The sequence below is a fragment of the Cherax quadricarinatus genome, chromosome 85 (genome assembly GCF_038502225.1).
Source record: "Cherax quadricarinatus isolate ZL_2023a chromosome 85, ASM3850222v1, whole genome shotgun sequence".
NCBI classification, from domain to species: Eukaryota; Metazoa; Arthropoda; class Malacostraca; order Decapoda; family Parastacidae; genus Cherax; species Cherax quadricarinatus.
Window position 1 is genome coordinate 11,201,444 of NC_091376.1, and position 18,905 is coordinate 11,220,348.

Below are 18,905 nucleotides of genomic sequence, written 5' to 3' on the forward strand. Positions count from 1 at the left end.
ACAGTGATGGAATGAAAGTGTTTCTTCTATTTTCAGGCGACGTGGCCTCGGTGGGAAGCGGCCAATGTGTTAAATAAAAACTAATATCTCTTCACATCCACCACATGGAACTTTGTGAAAAATCTTGTATTGTTAGTGTTTGTCTCAACATCACAAATAATACAAGATGACATGCACAATTGTTTATTGGCTCAGGTACAAAAAAATTGTGATCTTAGAGGTGATGTTACATGTAGGGATAATTATATATTGCTCTAAGATAGAGATAAATAGTATAAAATACCAACATGATGGAGAAATAGAAATGCAGAGTAATGCGATCCTTTATCAACTCTGTTTCACCCACACAGTGGACTTTATCAAGTCACAAACACATCTTGATAAAGCCAGTGTCACAAATACATCTTGATAAAGCCACAGTGTCACAAACACATCTTGATAAAGCCAGTGTCACAAACATCTTGATAAAGCCAGTGTCACAAACACATCTTGATAAAGCCAGTGTCACAAACATCTTGATAAAGCCAGTGTCACAAACATCTTGATAAAGCCACTGTGTCACAAGCACATCTTGATAAAGCCACTGTGTCACAAACCCATCTTGATAAAGCCACTGTGTGTGTGTGTTAAACATAGTAATAAAAGATCACATTACACTTTATTTGTGTCTATTTTTCCATATTGCTTTACTTTGTCCTTTGGATGTATGGAAGTTTGTCATGGGATTCTCTCTGCAGTTTGTGATGATGATTATTGCAGTTTTATAATAAATGTTTTGGGTGTTGCAATCTCCCTGACATATTAACACCACTGTTATATACACACCTCATAATTAATATTATATAATATTGATATTAAAATCTCTGGGCCCACTAGATCCACACTAACCAAAATAAAGTACTACAGTGGTACCTCGGGATACGAACAGCTCAAAACTCGAACAATTATGCAAGTGTATTTATGCAAGTGCTTTTGTAACTGTATTTTTGGGGGTCTAATTTACATTATTCCTTATGAGAACAAATTCGTTCGGTATCAGCACTCGAACAGCCTTCTGGAATTAATTTTGTATCCCAAGGTACCACTGTACTGTACTATATTGTACATGTCTATACCATTACTATGACTTGTAAATGATAAATGTATAGGTAATCCTGGCTTTATACATCATTGTTCCATGCCTAAGACAACTGTACCACACTGCTGTGCCATCGTCTAAGTGTAAGAAAAGGATTTTTCCTCTGAAAGTCATGCGTGCCATAAGAGGCTACTAAAATGCCAGTAGCATTATTATAATAAAAAAGAAGCACTAAACCACAATGGCTATACAGCGCTGCAGGGCAGGAAGGAAGTGAGGGTATCAGGTGGCAAAAGGGAGATGGATGAGTAATAGGTTACGGAGAACAGAGGGGCAGTGGATGGTGAAAGGGTAGAGGGCAGCAAGATATTGAGGTAGAAAGGGCTGAGGGGAGTGCGAAAGGTATCATTATCAGAGTTTGTGGAGTAAATCGGTCGTTGTCAAGAAGTCAATGAGAGAGTCAGGATTAAAGGAGGGTCCATCAGCAAGAAGGGAAGGTAAAGAGAGAGTAGTAGAACGGAGACAACGTTGGAGGTAAATTCTGCGTGCTCGTTGATAGAGAGGGCAGTCTAACAGAATGTGGCTAATCGATACTGGAACTTGACACTGCTCACAGAGAAGAACAGGGTGCCTCTCCATGAGATATCCATGAGTAAGACGAGTGGCCAACGCGAAGGCGGAAGTATTATTATTATTATTATTATTATAATCAAGGGGGAAGCGCTGAACCCGGAGGATTATACAGCGCCTGGGGGGGATGTGGAAGGCATTCAGCCTTAATTTGGGGACCTGGAGCACAGATCCAATTCCCTAAATCAAGAGCCCCTCACCAACATCAAGGAACCTTCCTTGAGGGGAAGGAGAAAGTAGTCTCCCAACCTCGACGCTGATGACAAGAAGATGGCCAGTAACCTATGCTCAGTTTAATAGAATGAAGTTTGTTACCGAGCAGAGTTAACCAATGTTGTTGCCAATGGGTGTGAAGGTGGGTAGCTATTACAGCAAAATAGTCCGGAAATGGAACACCTCTATATGAAATTGGTAGGTCATGTACTGGTGACCGCACAGCAGTGTCTGCCTGATCATTGCCCTGTATGTCGACATGACCAGGGACCCAACAAAAAACAATATCTTTATGCTTGGTAGAGATACGGTAGCCAAAGTTGGATATGGAGAACTAGGGGGTGAGGTGTATCAAATTTCCGTTTAGCCTGTAGAGCACTAAGGGAGTCTGAGACAACCACAAATGATGACACAGGCATAGATGCAATACGAGTAATTGCTGCAAGAATGGCATACAATTCAGCAGTAAAAATGCTAGCCGAAGATAGTAAATGCCCTCGCAAGATGCTGTCCGGAAACACTGCTGTGAATCCAACGCCGTCAGAAGACTTAGAGCCATCTGTGTACACTGCGATGACATGAGAATGAGAGTGGAAGTGGTCAAGAAAAAGAGAGCGGGAAGCCACCGTAGGCAGTTGGGCTTTCGAGCAAGGGAGTGAGAAAGAACAGACCCGAACAGCTGGAACTTCCCAGGGGGGTAGGGAAAAGTGAGATGCTACATGAACATAAAAAGGTGGTAACTGAAGGGAAGACAAGAGCGAATGTAGGCAAAGAGAGAAGGGACGGAGCAAACAGGGGTGGCGAACAAATAATGTCTACTAATATCAGTGACCATTCTATAAATTGAAGGATTCCAGAGATTGTGAGAGCGTAGAGACAAGGATGGAACATTCGCTTCTGCATAGAGGCTCTCAACAGGGAAAGAGCGAAAAGCACCAAGGCATAAACGTAATCCTTGGTGATGGATGGGGTTGAGGCTAGAGAGAGTAGCAGGAGAGGCCACTGAATAGATCTGGTCACCATAATCGAGCTTTGATAAAATGAGGGCTGAATGTAGGCGAAGGAGAGTTCGACGATCAGCTCCCCATGAAAGATGAGCAAGGGTTTTAAGAAGGTTCAGCCGGCTGTGACAAGTTGCCTTCAGAGAGGTAACGTGAGGTTTCCAGGATAACCTACAGTCAAAGAGAAGGCCTAGAAACCTGACTATCACATTCAGGGATACAGGAGCCATAGAGGTACAAAGGATGATCGGAGCTGACAGAGCGTCTAGTGAAAGTAATTTGGTGAGTTTTGGTACTGGAAAATTTAAACCCATGCATGGTGGCACAATTGGAAACACGGTCGACCGCATGCTAGGTTACTTCTTTCTTTTTGTTTTTAAGAAAAAAAAAAGAAAATAAAAAGAAAAAAAGGGGAACAGGGAGGAATAGTTCCTAGGAGGAATGAAAGGGCCGGAAATCACCCTCTGTGGCCAAGAAGGCCTCAACACCGCAAGTAGTGCAGATGCGGCATGGAACCCGTGCCATACCCTACTCTTCATGCCAGTAAACCAGCAATCCAGGATAGCAACCTCACATCTGCCGAGCTACCTCGGTGGAACAAAGAGAGGGCGGCCGGATATCCGCCACAAAGCATACCTCCTTTGGCCACCACCCCCGGAATCCGAAAGGCGGCCACCAGAGATACACCCATCACCCAAAAGACACCCAAAGCCACCCCCCGGAAGACCAGAGAGGGAATTGGATATCTCCAGGCGATCCAGATTCCACGGCAAACTACACCACCGCAAGAACCTCAACGGAATGAGATTGACCCTGGTACCCTTCCCCCTACCTAGGAACCAGTAGGCCTGTGGAAAGAATCCCAAAGGCCAAAAAGAGGAAGGAAATAAGGGAGGGATGGGGGGAGGAGGAGGAAAGGAAAAAGGGGAGGATGGGATAGGGAAGGGGGGATTGGGGGGTAATTAGGTTCGGTCTGAGGAAGGAGACCAACAGGTCTAATTCCTCAGACCAAGAGCCTCTTCACCATGCCAAGGAGCCCCCCTTGAAGAGGAATGCCAGTAGCAAGGGGCTAGTAACCCCTTCTCCTGTATACATCACTTAATATAAAAAAAGACTTGTTTTTCTTTTTAGGTCACCCTGCCTCAGTGGGATATGGCTGACACATTGAAAAACTTCTGAAAATTGTGAGACTTTTACTCACTCTGCCTGAGGTATGCTAGCAAGCGAGCACGTCTCCTGTGTTATCCCAGTGCTTAACAGAATAGGAATGGCATAAGAGGGTACAAATAAAAATGGGAACTATGGCTATAGTTTACTTAATAACATAAAGAGCGAGAATACAACATATCCTGATGGAAAATTACACAACTGACCTATGAGACATTACCAGGGGAAGGGTAGATGTTATCAGTAACACAGACTTGTACTCACTCTTAATTCACCGACCAGCTGACCCGAGATTCGCAATGCATGGTCCACTACACACACAGCTGTCCAGGGCTCCCATTCACCGGACCTGTCACCAACCTCCCTCTCTAGCTGTTTCCTTGAGCTTATATGGTCCTTGAAGTACCCCCCTTCCCTACAAGGCATAGACCACATGTTACAACCTGACACCAGTTCAAGAATAAAAGACCTGACTTAAGCCGAGAGGCATGTCTGACAACTATTTGCCAAGGCAAGGTGTGTGACAATTTACTGGAGTTAGGTCTCCCTTAGTGACCTCAAAAGCACTACATCACAAAATGGCACTGATTGTACAATGCTGTTGTATAACACTGAATTATGAGAAAGGCATTAAAATACTGTTATTCGTTACCTATATGAATTCAGAGATATAGTGTCATGTTGATGCCCAGTAAAACGTAATATATGGAAGATCCTCATCCTACACATTTATACACATTATCATGCACACAACTGTGTGGCTAAATAAATACATCATTGATTATCCAGCAATTGGTCATCTGAAATTCAAAACTGTTCAGCAGTCTTTTTAATACAGAGACCTGAAAAATAATCCAGAAAAGCAATATATATTTTTTTTTTACATATCAGTCGTCTCCCACCATGATGGGGCAATGAAATAAAAGAGGAAAGACATTCACCATCATTCATTTAATCTTTGTCTTGTCAGGAGCAATGTAACATCACAGTTAATGTGACCCTCTGAACTGTAACATCCTCACCCATCCTTCAGAGTGCAGGTACTGTACTTCCCACCTCCAGAACTGTAACATCCTCACCCATCCTTCAGAGTGCAGGTACTGTACTTCCCACCTCCAGAAATATAACATCCTCACCCATCCTTCAGAGTGCAGGTACTGTACTTCCCACCTCCAGGACTGTGACATCCTCACTCATCCTTCAGAGTGCAGGTACTGTACTTCCCACCTCCAGGACTATAACATCCTCACCCATCCTTCAGAGTGCAGGTACTGTACTTCCCACCTCCAGAACTGTGACATCCTCACCCATCCTTCAGAGTGCAGGCACTGTACTTCCCACCTCCAGAACTGTAACATCCTCACCCATCCTTCAGAGTGCAGGTACTGTACTTCCCACCTCCAGAACTGTGACATCCTCACCCATCCTTCAGAGTGCAGGTGCTGTACTTCCCACCTCCAGGACTAACATCCTCACCTATCCTTCAGAGTGCAGGTACTGTACTTCCCACCTCCATAACTGTAACATCCTCACCTATCCTTCAGAGTGCAGGTACTGTACTTCCCACCTCCAGAACTATAACATCCTCACCCATCCTTTAGAGTGCAGGTACTGTACTTCTCACCTCCAGGACTAACATCCTCACCCATCCTTCAGAGTGCAGGTACTGTACTTCCCACCTCCAGAACTATAACATCCTCACCCATCCCTCAGAGTGCAGGTACTGTACTTCCCACCTTCAGGACTAACATCCTCATCCATCCTTCAGAGTGCAGGTACTGTACTTCCCACCTCCAGAACTATAACATCCTCACCCATCCTTTAGAGTGCAGGTACTGTACTTCCCACCTCCAGGACTAACATCCTCACCCATCCTTCAGAGTGCAGGTACTGTACTTCCCACCTCCAGACCTATAACATCCTCACCCATCCCTCAGAGTGCAGGTACTGTACTTCCCACCTTCAGGACTAACATCCTCATCCATCCTTCAGAGTGCAGGTACTGTACTTCCCACCTCCAGAACTATAACATCCTCACCCATCCTTTAGAGTGCAGGTACTGTACTTCCCACCTCCAGGACTAACATCCTCACCCATCCTTCAGAGTGCAGGTACTGTACTTCCCACCTCCAGAACTATAACATCCTCACCCATCCCTCAGAGTGCAGGTACTGTACTTCCCACCTTCAGGACTAACATCCTCATCCATCCTTCAGAGTGCAGGTACTGTACTTCCCACCTCCAGAACTATAACATCCTCACCCATCCTTTAGAGTGCAGGTACTGTACTTCCCATCTCCAGGACTAACATCCTCACCCATTCTTCAGAGTGCAGGTACTGTACTTCCCACCTCCAGAACTATAACATCCTCACCCATCCCTCAGAGTGCAGGTACTGTACTTCCCACCTTCAGGACTAACATCCTCATCCATCCTTCAGAGTGCAGGTACTGTACTTCCCACCTCCAGAACTATAACATCCTCACCCATCCCTCAGAGTGCAGGTACTGTACTTCCCACCTTCAGGACTAACATCCTCATCCATCCTTCAGAGTGCAGGTACTGTACTTCCCACCTCCAGAACTATAACATCCTCACCCATCCTTTAGAGTGCAGGTACTGTACTTCCCACCTCCAGGACTAACATCCTCACCTATTCTTCAGAGTGCAGGTACTGTACTTTCCACCTCCAGAACTATAACATCCTCACCCATCCTTTAGAGTGCAGGTACTGTACTTCCCACCTCCAGGACTAACATCCTCACCCATCCTTCAGAGTGCAGGTACTGTACTTCCCACCTCCAGGACTAACATCCTCACCTATTCTTCAGAGTGCAGGTACTGTACTTCCCACCTCCAGAACTATAACATCCTCACCCATCCTTTAGAGTGCAGGTACTGTACTTCCCACCTCCAGGACTAACATCCTCACCTATTCTTCAGAGTGCAGGTACTGTACTTCCCACCTCCAGGACTCAAAGTCCCACTAACCAGGTTCTATGAATCCCCTGATTAATGCTACTTTGCTAACACTCTAACAACATGAGAACATCAAAAAAATGATGTAACTATCATGTTTTTGACTCTAGTTCAACCCCAGCCAAGGATGCTGCATAATTGAAGATCTATTCTTCATTTGATCTTATATACAAACCATCTAGCAGACAATAACATTTGCCTGTTTGATGTGAGGACACGGGAGCTGTGGCTACAGTACTCCAGAGATGAACATCCTAGCCAGGTAAATTGTTACATTTATGGGAAATGTTTAATCTGTAGAGATCATTTGAGTATAACCAAGCCAGGTGGTGCATAACTGTGAGGGAAAAGTTCAATAGATAGGAGTAGAGAGGGAATATATATATATATTAACAATAGTTTCATTGCCGGCTACTCGTTAAGGTAGGGTCAGTCTAGCTCCCGATATTCCCGCCTTTTCTCCCCCAACCCCTAAATTGATAGTTTGTCTACCGGCTACTAGTTAAGGTAGGATAAGTCAAGCTCCCGTTTTTCCCGCCTTTTCTCCCCCTCCCTGAAAGTGATAGTTTGACTGCCGGCTGCTTGTTAAGGTAGGGTCAGTCTAGCTCCCGCTATCCCTTCCCCTCCCTCTTCCCCCCCCCCCCCGAAAGGTGACATGTGGGGCTCTGGTTAAACAGTAAATCACTAGACTCACAGCTCCCAACTCTACTGTAAGTACATGCCTGCCTTGTATTCTAGTGGATTTATTGGTTGAAAGCTTCACTTTTGATCAATAATAAACTTAGTCTTTTCAGCCTTGCTCTATGTTGATTGTTGTAATAATCACCACATCTTTCAAGTATCAGACTTACCATGGAGAGTGATTTGTAGATGAATGGTTCAGAGAACCGACATGTTGATAAATTAGACACATGTGCAACTCTTGGGTATCTTTATTGAGGAAACGTTTCGCCACACAGTGGCTTCATCAGTCCATACAAAGGAGAATCTTGAAGAACAGGAGGAGAATGAGGTAATCAGTCCCTCAACCTTGAGTCGATGTGGTCAGTATTCTATTCAAGATTGATGGACTGACCACATCGACTCAAGGTTGAGGGACTGATTACCTCATTCTCCTCCTGTTCTTCAAGATTCTCCTTTGTATGGACTGATGAAGCCACTGTGTGGCAAAACGTTTCCTCAATAAAGATACCCAAGAGTTGCACATGTGTCTAATTTATCAACATGGAGAGTGATTATTTAAGCAGTGGGTAACCTGTCTATCTTTACAGCTTGGATGTCAGAGAGGGTCACCTGGCAATCAACGAGTAGAACAGGAGAAGGACTAATGTCCAGAGACTTCTCCAGGTTGTATTGAAGTACCTGTGCACCTGTACGAAATTGCAGGACATAACTCCACAGCATTGCAGCGGTAAAGAACCTGCTTTCCTGTCTTCGGGATAGAATACTCACTGGTATACTGTGAACAACTAGCCAGTGGTGGTCACCAACACCTGCGACCCCCCCCCCCATCATCAGCAACGGCTACGATTTCAACAACAGTGTCACCAACACCAGACACCCACGTTTTATATACATTTAAATTAGCGTTGAATTCAGTTATCATTTATATTTTTCATTTTTCATTTTCTTTAATGTAGGATTAATATTTCATATTTAAGTGTTTTAAATATTATATTTTCTATATAATAAAGTGTTTACGTTTGTCTGTTATTATTTCTTTTTCTATTCACTAATTTTCCTGAGGAGGAGCCAGCCTGAGTAATACTGACTGAAGTTGTTACAGGGCTGAGTAAGCCTTCACAAGTGGCGACCTTGCCAGGATTAACACTACTGAATCAAGATTCAACTCCATCTCGAATCTACCATTGGAACTTCAACGCCGCATACCACAGACGGTTACCACCAGCCATGAGTAATCATTCTCTATGGTAGGACTACGGTACAGGTATTTGAAAGATTAGTTCTGGCCAGCCTGTAAGGTGGCATACCTGAAATCTTTCCTGTAAGAATTAGTGGTTTTTTGATATGCTTTAAGGATTGCCTTCTTTAGTAGGTTATAATTACATATGATATCCTGCGACAAAGTTGCATAGATATTCAAGGCTGTACCAGAAAATAACATTCTTAACCTGGTAGCCCAGGTGTCAGCAGGCCATTCACAGAGGGTAGCAGTATTTTCAAACTTGATAATGTATGAAGTAATGTCTTCACCTTCTGTGAAGGGAGGTAAATTAGGTGTTGGAATATGTGCACTAGCTGCATGATGTTCAATTACTCCTTCCTCTAATTGTTGTTGTGTAAATGTTAACTTTTTATTCTCTAATTCAAGGCAAGATTTTTCGAGCTCGCGATCCTTTTCTCTCTCTATTAACTCGTGTTCTCTATCCTTTGCTCTTTCCTCAAGTTCTCTTAATTTAACCTGTTCCTCACGTATCTTAGCTTGTTCCTCACGTTCCTCACGTTCAGAATTGCCATAATGCCGCTAAACAAAATCAAGTGATCCAAAGGAAAAACTTTTCATATAAATTTGAATATATAAAAGGTATCTTGTACAAGTCAGTATTCAAATTAAATTCAGATGAGATAGACTATTCCATCTTAGTTGTTCCAAGTCAATGCAGAGAGACTGTTCTTAAAATGGCTCATGACCTGCCAGTGGCCGGACATTTCTCGCATCGTAAAACTTTAAATAAAATTAGGGAAACCTATTTTTGGCCTAAAATGTCCTCAGATGTCACTACCTATTGTAGATTGTGTAAAGTTTGCCAACTGTCATCCTCCCGAGGTACCAGGCGAGTACCTATGGTCAAAATGCCTATCTTTACGGTACCGTTTGAAAGAGTAGCTATTGACATCGTTGGTCCTTTATCTCCACTTTCATCTGGGGGACATAGATATATATTAACATTGGTTGATTATGCTTCGAGTTTCCCTGAAGCCATACCCTTAAAGACCATAACTACTACAGAGGTGGCTGAAGCCCTTTTGTCCATCTTCTCCAGAGTGGGCATCCCTAGAGAAATTTTGTCTGACTGTGGGACACAATTCACATCTGACTTAATCCAACATCTATGCCAACTTCTGGGAGTGAAGCCTCTCTTCACAGCACCCTATCATCCCAGCTGTAATGGGAGGATTGAGCGCCAGCATTCGATTCTCAAGTCCATTTTAAGGAAACTTTGCTCCCTTAAACCTAAAGAGTGGCATCGTTACCTACCCTGTGCTTTGTTTGCCATGAGGGAAGTTCCCAGTGACTCATTGGGGTTTTCACCTTTTGAACTTCTCTATGGTAGACAGGCCAGAGGTCCACTGTCCATCCTTCATGACTTATGGACTAATGAGAAGGTAAATGCTGAGATTCAGTCTTCTTACCAGTTTCTCCTTGACCTTAGATCCAAACTTGAGGAGACCTCTGACATAGTTTGGAATTGACACAGTTGCTTTTTGTTGATGATACTGTGCTTATGGGAGATTCTAAAGAAAAACTGCAAAGATTAGTGGATGAGTTTGGGAGTGTGTGTAAAGGTAGAAAGTTGAAAGTGAACACAGAAAAGAGTAAGGTGATGAGGGTATCAAATGATTTAGACAAAGAAAAATTGGATATCAAATTGGGGAAGAGGAGTATGGAAGAAGTGAATGTTTTCAGATATGTACTTGGGAGTTGACGTGTTGGCAGATGGATTTATGAAGGATGAGGTTAATCATAGAACTGATGAGGGAAAAAAGGCGAGTGGTGCGTTGAGGTATATGTGGAGACAAAAATCGTTATCTATGGAGGCAAAGAAGGGAATGTATGAAAGTATAGTAGTACCAACACTCTTATATGGGAGTGAAGCTTGGGTTGTGAATACAGCAGCAAGGAGGCGGTTGGAGGCAGTGGAGATGTCCTGTCTAAGGGCAATGTGTGGTGCAAATATTATGCAGAAAATTCGGAGTGTGGAAATTAGGAGAAGGTGTGGAGTTAATAAAAGTATTAGTCAGAGGGCTGAAGAGGGGTTGTTGAGGTGGTCTGGTCATTTAGAGAGAATTGATCAAAGGAGAATAATATGGAGAGCGTTTAAATCTGTAGGGGAAGGAAGGCGGGGTAGGGGTCGTCCTCGAAAAGGTTGGAAGGGGTAAGGGAGGTTTTGAGGGTAAGGGGCTTGGACTTCCAGCAGGCGTGCATGAGCATGTTCGACAGGAGTGAATGAAGACGAATGGCATTTGGGACCTGACGATCTGTTGGAGTGTGAGCAGGGTAATATTTAGTGAAGGGATTCAGGGAAACCGGTTGTTTTTATATAGCCGGACTCAAGTCCTGGAAATGGGAAGTACAATGCCTGCACTCTAAAGGAGGGGTTTGGGATATTAGCAGTTTGGAGGGATATGTTGTGTATCTTCATAAGTATATGTTGTGTTCTGAGCACCTCTGCAAAAACAGTGATTATGTGTGAGTGAGGTGAAAGTGTTGAATGATGATGAAAGTATTTTCTTTTTGGGGATTTTCTTTCTTTTGGGTCACCTTGCCTCGGTGGGAGGCGGCCGACTTGTTAAAAAAAAAACTATTATTATATTCAAAATAGGCACTAAGTCCATATGTAAGGAACTGAGAAATACAAACAGGTGAGTATAGGCAGACAGAGAGGAAAAAAAAAGGCTGTGCATCCAGATAGGTGAGTCAAAGATTGCCAAGATGTGCAGACCAGCTAGCAGCACCTCTAACTTGCATCTATCAGCAGTTCCTAGCAGTGTAAATGGCCTTCTCTGTGGAAAGAGGCAAATGTTTCCCTGTTCACAAAAAGAAGAGCAGAACGGAAATCAACAACCACAGACTTGTGTCAATCTTGTCAATCACTGGCAAGATTCCTGAGACAATAACCTCACAACAGATGAGGATGAGTTTTCCACTACCACTCCTTTGTGACTGTCAATATGGCTTCAGAAAAGGTAACTCTTCTGCTGATCTGTTGTTAAACTTCTCCACTAAGTGGCACCAGTCATTAGATGAATCCACAGTCAGCTGTGTAGCAGCATTGGACATTGCTACATTTCCACCGAGTATGGCACCAAGGACTCTTGGCGAAACTGCAACCACTAGGAGTCACCAGCTAGATCTACACTATGCCTTCTCAGTGATTACCTTCAAGGTATATCTCTAAGTGTAGCTCTCAGTGGTAGATCTATAAAAGTAGTGGAACAGAGTCAACAAGACACACTACTAGTGCCAGTGTACCACAGGGAAGTGTGCTTGTGCTATTGTTATGGAATGTTTATTTCAGTGACCTTCAAAAAAAGCTAACTGCTCTAAGTTACATCAATCACCAGCTTACAGTTATATTAGCCTAGGAAAAATGATGGCAGGTTGCATTTGCTTCTAAGAAAACACAGATGATGGTCTCTAGGCACCATCATCTGATAGTAATGCTGGAACAGCGGTAAGAATGAATGGGAAGGTGTTGGTACCCTGGGATGAAGTTGATATCCTTGGGGTAAAATCTGACTCTAAACAGTAGAGGCTGCAAGACTCTGTATGAGGCAAGACTGCTTACACCTTGAGTATGCTCCACTTTCTTGGATTGCCTGCCCCATGTCTCATTTGTGATTTCCTGACAGAACAGAGAACAGAGCAAGACAACTTATCTCTTGTCTGAACCCAGCCTGGACAGATCTGTCATTTCAGCAAAGCCTTCAACACCGGAGGGATGTGGGTTGCCTTACTGTTATAGACAAGGCCAATAGTGTCAAAGTACCTCCACTCAAAGGACAGCAAGAAGTAAGCTTCTACACCACAAGACGGGCAACAAGCAGCAACTACACTCTGACTACCCTACTCCAGAACATCACTTCATATGAGATCATTTATTCCTAAGATGATTCTAAAATGTAACATGTTTGTACAACCTAACCCAACTAAAATAAAGTCAGTTGACCAAATGAAATGGCTGGCCCACATATGCCTCCATTTTGTAAGCTACAGGTACACATAAGTACAATTACCATACATAGTGTAAAATATCCACCAGGATAACCCAAAAAAAAGTCGAAGTCCATTGTGGTCATAAAATAAAAAGGTTTTCAAATGAGCTGAAGTTAAGTAACAGCTCTTGTAAATAAAGATAGGAACTTTTAACCCTTTGACTGTCGCGGCTGTATATATACGTCTTACGAGGTACCGTGTTTGACGTATATATACTCATAAATTCTAGCGGCTTCAAATCAAGCAGGAGAAAGCTGGTAGGCCCACATGTGAGAGAATGGGTCTGTGTGGTCAGTGTGCACCATATAAAAAAAAATCCTGCATGCATTATGCACGCAGTGCATAATGAGAAAAAAAAACTCCGACTTTTTTTAATTAAAATGCCAACTTTGTGGTCTATTTTCGTATAGTATTTATGGTTGTATTCTCGTTTTCTTGGTCTCATTTGATAGAATGGAAAATATATTATAGAAATAGCAGTGATTTTGATTGATTTTACTATAAAAGGATCCTGGAAATGGAGCTCAAAGTATGGGAAATGTTTGATTTTTGCCGATGTTCAAAAGTAAACAAATGATGTCATTGTCCAATAAATGTCCAACTAGCCATTCTGATATGCAGTCATGAATGGCTTGATGTTATTTATACAATTATTACAGTATTGCAGTAGTCTGCATAACAGTAAATCTTCTATTTTTTGTTTGAATAAAAATTCAAAATAGAAAGCAAGAGTAATATCACAAGGGCCTGGAGACATGACTGATGAACAAAGAAAATGTTATTTTAGAGCCAGGAATGTCTGCATTGTTCATTCTGGTCCTTATTTTGAAATTGTCATATTTTTTAATTTTCGTGAAATTGGCCAAATTGCAATTTCTGACCACGTTATTGGGTAGTTGAAACCGGTAAATGGGCAGTTTCTTGTACTCAATCGATAGAAAAAATGGAGTTCTAAAGAAATAGCTATGAGTTTGGTCGACTGGAACAATGGAATTAGCCGAAAATAGGGCTCAAAGTGGGCGAATCGCCGATTTGTAAATATCACCAAGGTCGCTAACTTCACGAGAGCATAATTCCGTCAGTTATCCATCAAATTTCGTTTTTTTTGGTGTAATTACAATCGGGAAAAGATTCTCTATCATTTCATAAGAAAAAATAATTTTTTTTTTTTTTTTAAATTTTGCGACGCCAGGAGACACCTCAGGACTGGGGGTTGCGACAGTCAAGGGGTTAACCCAACCCAGTAGATATCCTTGTGTAAATATAAAGAAACTTACACTGGTCGGGAGCCAGGGAGTGTATACAGGCTGCAGAAGGAACTTGGCATCAGGGATGGTTAGAAGTTTGGGCGAGTTCACTGCCCCGTATATACCACTGATGATCACCATGGCATATGGTGCCACCTGAAACAACCAGTGAAATGAATGAAGACATATACAGGTTCTATGTACAGTGAGAAGATACAAAAGTGAAGATATATACAAGTTCTAGTATATACTTAGAAAATATATACAATCTCTACATACATGTGTACAGTGAAAAGTTGTATGATTCAGGGTTGGCTTGCCATAATTTTCTCATTGTCTGGTAAGAAAATTATCTTACAATCAAGAAAACTGCTCTTATGACCAAGAAAATGACCTTATGACAAGAAATTAATTTGGTGAGCGGGACAATAACCTTGTATGCAGGACAATGTCCATGTTTACCTGGAGTTTACCTAGAGAGAGCTCTGGGGTTCAATGCCCCCGTGGCTCGGTCTGTGACCAGGCCTCATGGTGGATCAGGGCCTGATCAACCAGGCTGTTACTGCTGGCCGCATGCAATCCAACATACGAACTACAGCCCGGCTGGCCAGGTACTGAGTTTAGGTGCTTGTCCAGTGCCTGCTTGAAGACAGCCAGGGGTCTATCAGTAATCCCCCTTATGTATGCTGAGGGGTAGTTGAACAGTCTTGGGCCCCTAACACTTATTGTGTTGTCTCTTAACATGCTAGTGGCACCTCTGCTTTTCATTGGGGGGATGTTGCATCATCTGCTGAGTCTTTTGCTTTCGTAGGGAGTGATTTTCGTGTGCAAGTTTGGTACTAATCCCTCTAATATTTTCCGAGTGTATATAATTATGTATGTATCTCTCTCGCCTGTGTTCTAGGGAGTACAGGTTTAGGAACTTTAAGTGTTCCCAGTAATTGAGGTGTTTTATCTCAGTTATGCGTGCCATGAAGGTTCTCTGTACATTTTCTACGTCAGCAATTTCACCTGCCTTGAAAGGTGCTGCTAGTGTGCAGCAATATTCCAGCCTAGATAGAACTAGCGACCTGAAGAGTGTCATGTGAGCAGGACAATAACCTTGTAAGCAGGACAATAACTCTGTATGACTCAAGAAATCGTAATGACACGATTGCAAATAAATCATACCCCCGGCCGGGATTGAACCCGCAGTCATAGAGTCTCAAAACTCCAGCCCGTCGCGTTAGCCACTAGACCAGCTAGCCACAATAAGATTCATCCAACTAGGTATATTTCTACACCATAGGAAAGTTAGCACAGGCACCTCTGTGACCACAAATGCTGGAGATTCTTCTGTAAAAACTTGCATTTGTGGTCACAGTGGTGCCTGTGCTAACTTTCCTATGGTGTAGAAATATACCTAGTTGGATGAATCTTATTGTGGCTAGCTGGTCTAGTGGCTAACGCGACGGGCTGGAGTTTTGAGACTCTATGACCGCGGGTTCAATCCCGGCCGGGGGTATGATTTAATAACTCTGTAAGCAGGACAATGACCTTGTGAGCAGGAAAATGACCTTGTGAGCAAAAAATACTGACCATGTGAGGAAAGACAGAGATGCATCTCTCAGGATGTTCTTCATATTCAACAGCATCGTACTGTCCACTGTCTTTATGAACCAAGTGATTGCGACAGCTCACATCACAAGAGTAAATCTTGTTGGTCACTGCTCACATAAAGAAAATAACTAAGTCACCCAGGGGAAATAAACATGGCATGGTTTGTGACCAGTTAGTGATGGAGGTTTGAGCCTTCACCCAGTAATCCAACTGGTGTGGGTCACATCCTGGGGACAAAATTACCGTATTTCACAGCTTATGACTTGTTTTATTTCGATGGTTCGGCATCATAAATAACTGGGAGAGCTACAGCCCACCCCACACCCCAAAATAACAAAAAAGGCACAATACCGTGACTGGAACGATACACAAACAACCCGCTCCAGTTACTGACCTTCAGTTTATAGGAAGCAGGGTGGTTTCTGGAGACACTTTATGGAAAAAAAAATGTGTCTAATAAGCTGCAAAATACAGTAACCCAAGTTGCAGGAAATGCTCTGCATAACAAGAGATTTTCTATATACACAGTAGTATGTCACTGATGTTAGCTGTAGTCTGTATACCTTGTACAGTTAGTCCTTGACTTACAAACACATTGAGAATCTTGTGTATTATATCATTACAGGAGGCCCCCCATATTCACGAGGGTTGGGGATCAAGAACCCCGCAAATCTTGAAAATTCGCAAATGTTTGGTGCACAGATATGATTTAGGGTAATATAATAATACTGTACTAGTGTTCACGAATGTTTTAATGTGCAAATACAGTGGACCCCCGGTTAACGGGGGTCAACGATATTTTTTCATTCCAGAAGTATGTTCAGGTGCCAGTACCGACCGAATTTGTTCCCATAAGGAATATTGTGAAGTAGATTAGTCCATTTCAGACCCCCAAACATACACGTACAAACGCACTTACATAAATACACTTACATAATTGGTCGCATTGGGAGGTGATTGTTAAGCGGGGGTCCACTGTATATTGCAGGGAAATATAATAAAGCATTTACTTAGCCTAACAATATTGCTTCCTTAACCTATTGAACCATGAACAATCATAAAACACATGAAAACATCATAAAATATTATATATACATGTTATGATTGGGCGGCTGGGCATTCGCGAATATTCAAAGCTCGCGAAAGTGGAACTCACAAAAGTGGAGGGCTAGCTGTATTGTGTATAATATCATTATTATACGCAATACAGAAAGTCCCCAACGTGTTCTTAAGTTGAAGACTTCCTCTATTATGAATATAATAGACAATACATGAGATTCTCGATGTGTTTGTAAGTCAAGGATTTACTGTACATGTACTTGCAGAAATAAATATTATTATTATTATTAATCATGTTAAACAATTCTTACAACCAAAACGCTAACCAAGTATTTATTTTCAAGCAACAATATGATCAAAAGTTTAGAATTACAGCAACAGTAGAAACATCACTGTTAAAGGCACAGGAAGGTGCTCCTTGACATACAATGAAGTTGTGTTCCAACGAACCCATCGTAAGTTGAAAATATCATAGTAGAATATAAATACACCTACCATCCAACTTACGACCTGCTCGACATACGTCCACTCGACTTACGACCGTGCATCTGGCAGCTGGGCTGGGCCAGTTGATGCACACCGCTGTACAATATTTGACAATACTCGCGGCGGCAATGTGATGCAGGCAGCATCAGTTTGAGTAACCCTGCCCTATCAGAAGCATCATACTGTATTAACTGTACTAACTGGACAGTAAATTTCACCATGGCCCCTAAGATGAAGTCTGAATATTTCACTGGAGATTGTGGCAAGAAAGGCTCTTACTCTCGAACACTCTATTTGTTTTCACTGTTGCACATAAACCTGTCTGTATCTGTCTGTCTACTAGCGTGTGTCTTTCTGTCTACCTATGTGTCTGTCTTTCTGTCTACCTGTGTGTCTTTATGTCTACCTGTGTGTCTGTCTTTCTGTCTACCTGTGTCTGTCTGTGTCTACCTGTGTGTCTGTCTTTCTGTCTACCTGTGTCTGTCTTTCTGTCTACCTGTCTGTCTTTCTGTCTACCTGTGTGTCTGTCTTTGCTTGTCTGTCTCAGAGCCACTCATTAAGAGTGTACTTGTTCTTTTAGACGCCATATTAATAATGATAATAACAATAATAATCACTGAGGCGCATTAAATGTGTATAAAACATTAATATAGACATTTTGCTTAATCCATCTATGATTTTTTTCAAAATTATATAATAAACATGCTACATAACATATAAATTAACAAATATGAGATGTTTTTCTGGTCGGCTTGACAGTGAACAGGAATCATTCGTGTCCGGGCTGGTAACAACAACAACAACGTTTGTTTACATAACTCGTGAACATTCTACATTCTCATTCTCTCTCTCATTTATTCATTTAATCTTGTTTACTCACCTCTCACTCTACATTAAAACTACAGATATTTTAAGGTAAGTAATGAGTGGACACGATTATTATATTATAGCTTAATAATAATATTAATATTAGTACATATGTATTATTGTAATAATAATGATTATTATTATTATTATTAATTTAGGGCACTGGAGCACAGATCCACTGTATAGCACTTTGTCTGGATTTTTTTTTTTTTTTTTTTTCAACAAGTCGGCCGTCTCCCACCAAGGCAGGGTGACCCAAAAAAAGAAAGAAAATCCCAAAAAAAGAAAATACTTTCATCATCATTTAACACTTTCACCACACTCACACATTATCACTGCTTTTGCAGAGGTGCTCAGAATACAACAGTTTAGAAGCATATACGTATAAAGATACACAACATATCCCTCCAAACTGCCAATATTCCAAACCCCTCCTTTAAAGTGCAGGCATTGTACTTCCCATTTCCAGGACTCAAGTCCGACTATATGAAAATAACCGGTTTCCCTGAATCCCTTCACTAAATATTACCCTGCTCACACTCCAACAGATCGTCAGGTCCCAAGTATCATTCGTCTCCATTCACTCCTATCTAACACGCTCATGCACGCTTGCTGGAAGT

The 18,905-nt window shown here is 42.2% G+C and overlaps 1 long non-coding RNA gene across 5 annotated transcripts in view; it reads left to right on the forward strand.

The window, feature by feature from the left end:
* LOC138855214 (uncharacterized) overlaps positions 1 to 18,905 on the forward strand; it is a 102,138-nt gene that overhangs the window by 65,807 nt on the left and 17,426 nt on the right. For 4 of the 5 annotated variants that reach the window (XR_011394407.1, XR_011394411.1, XR_011394406.1 and 1 more), the window contains one exon: positions 37 to 659. This is a non-coding gene — a long non-coding RNA (uncharacterized lncRNA). Of the gene's footprint in view, positions 1 to 36; positions 660 to 18,905 lie in introns of those variants that run through there. The other variant, XR_011394408.1, reaches the window with a different exon arrangement.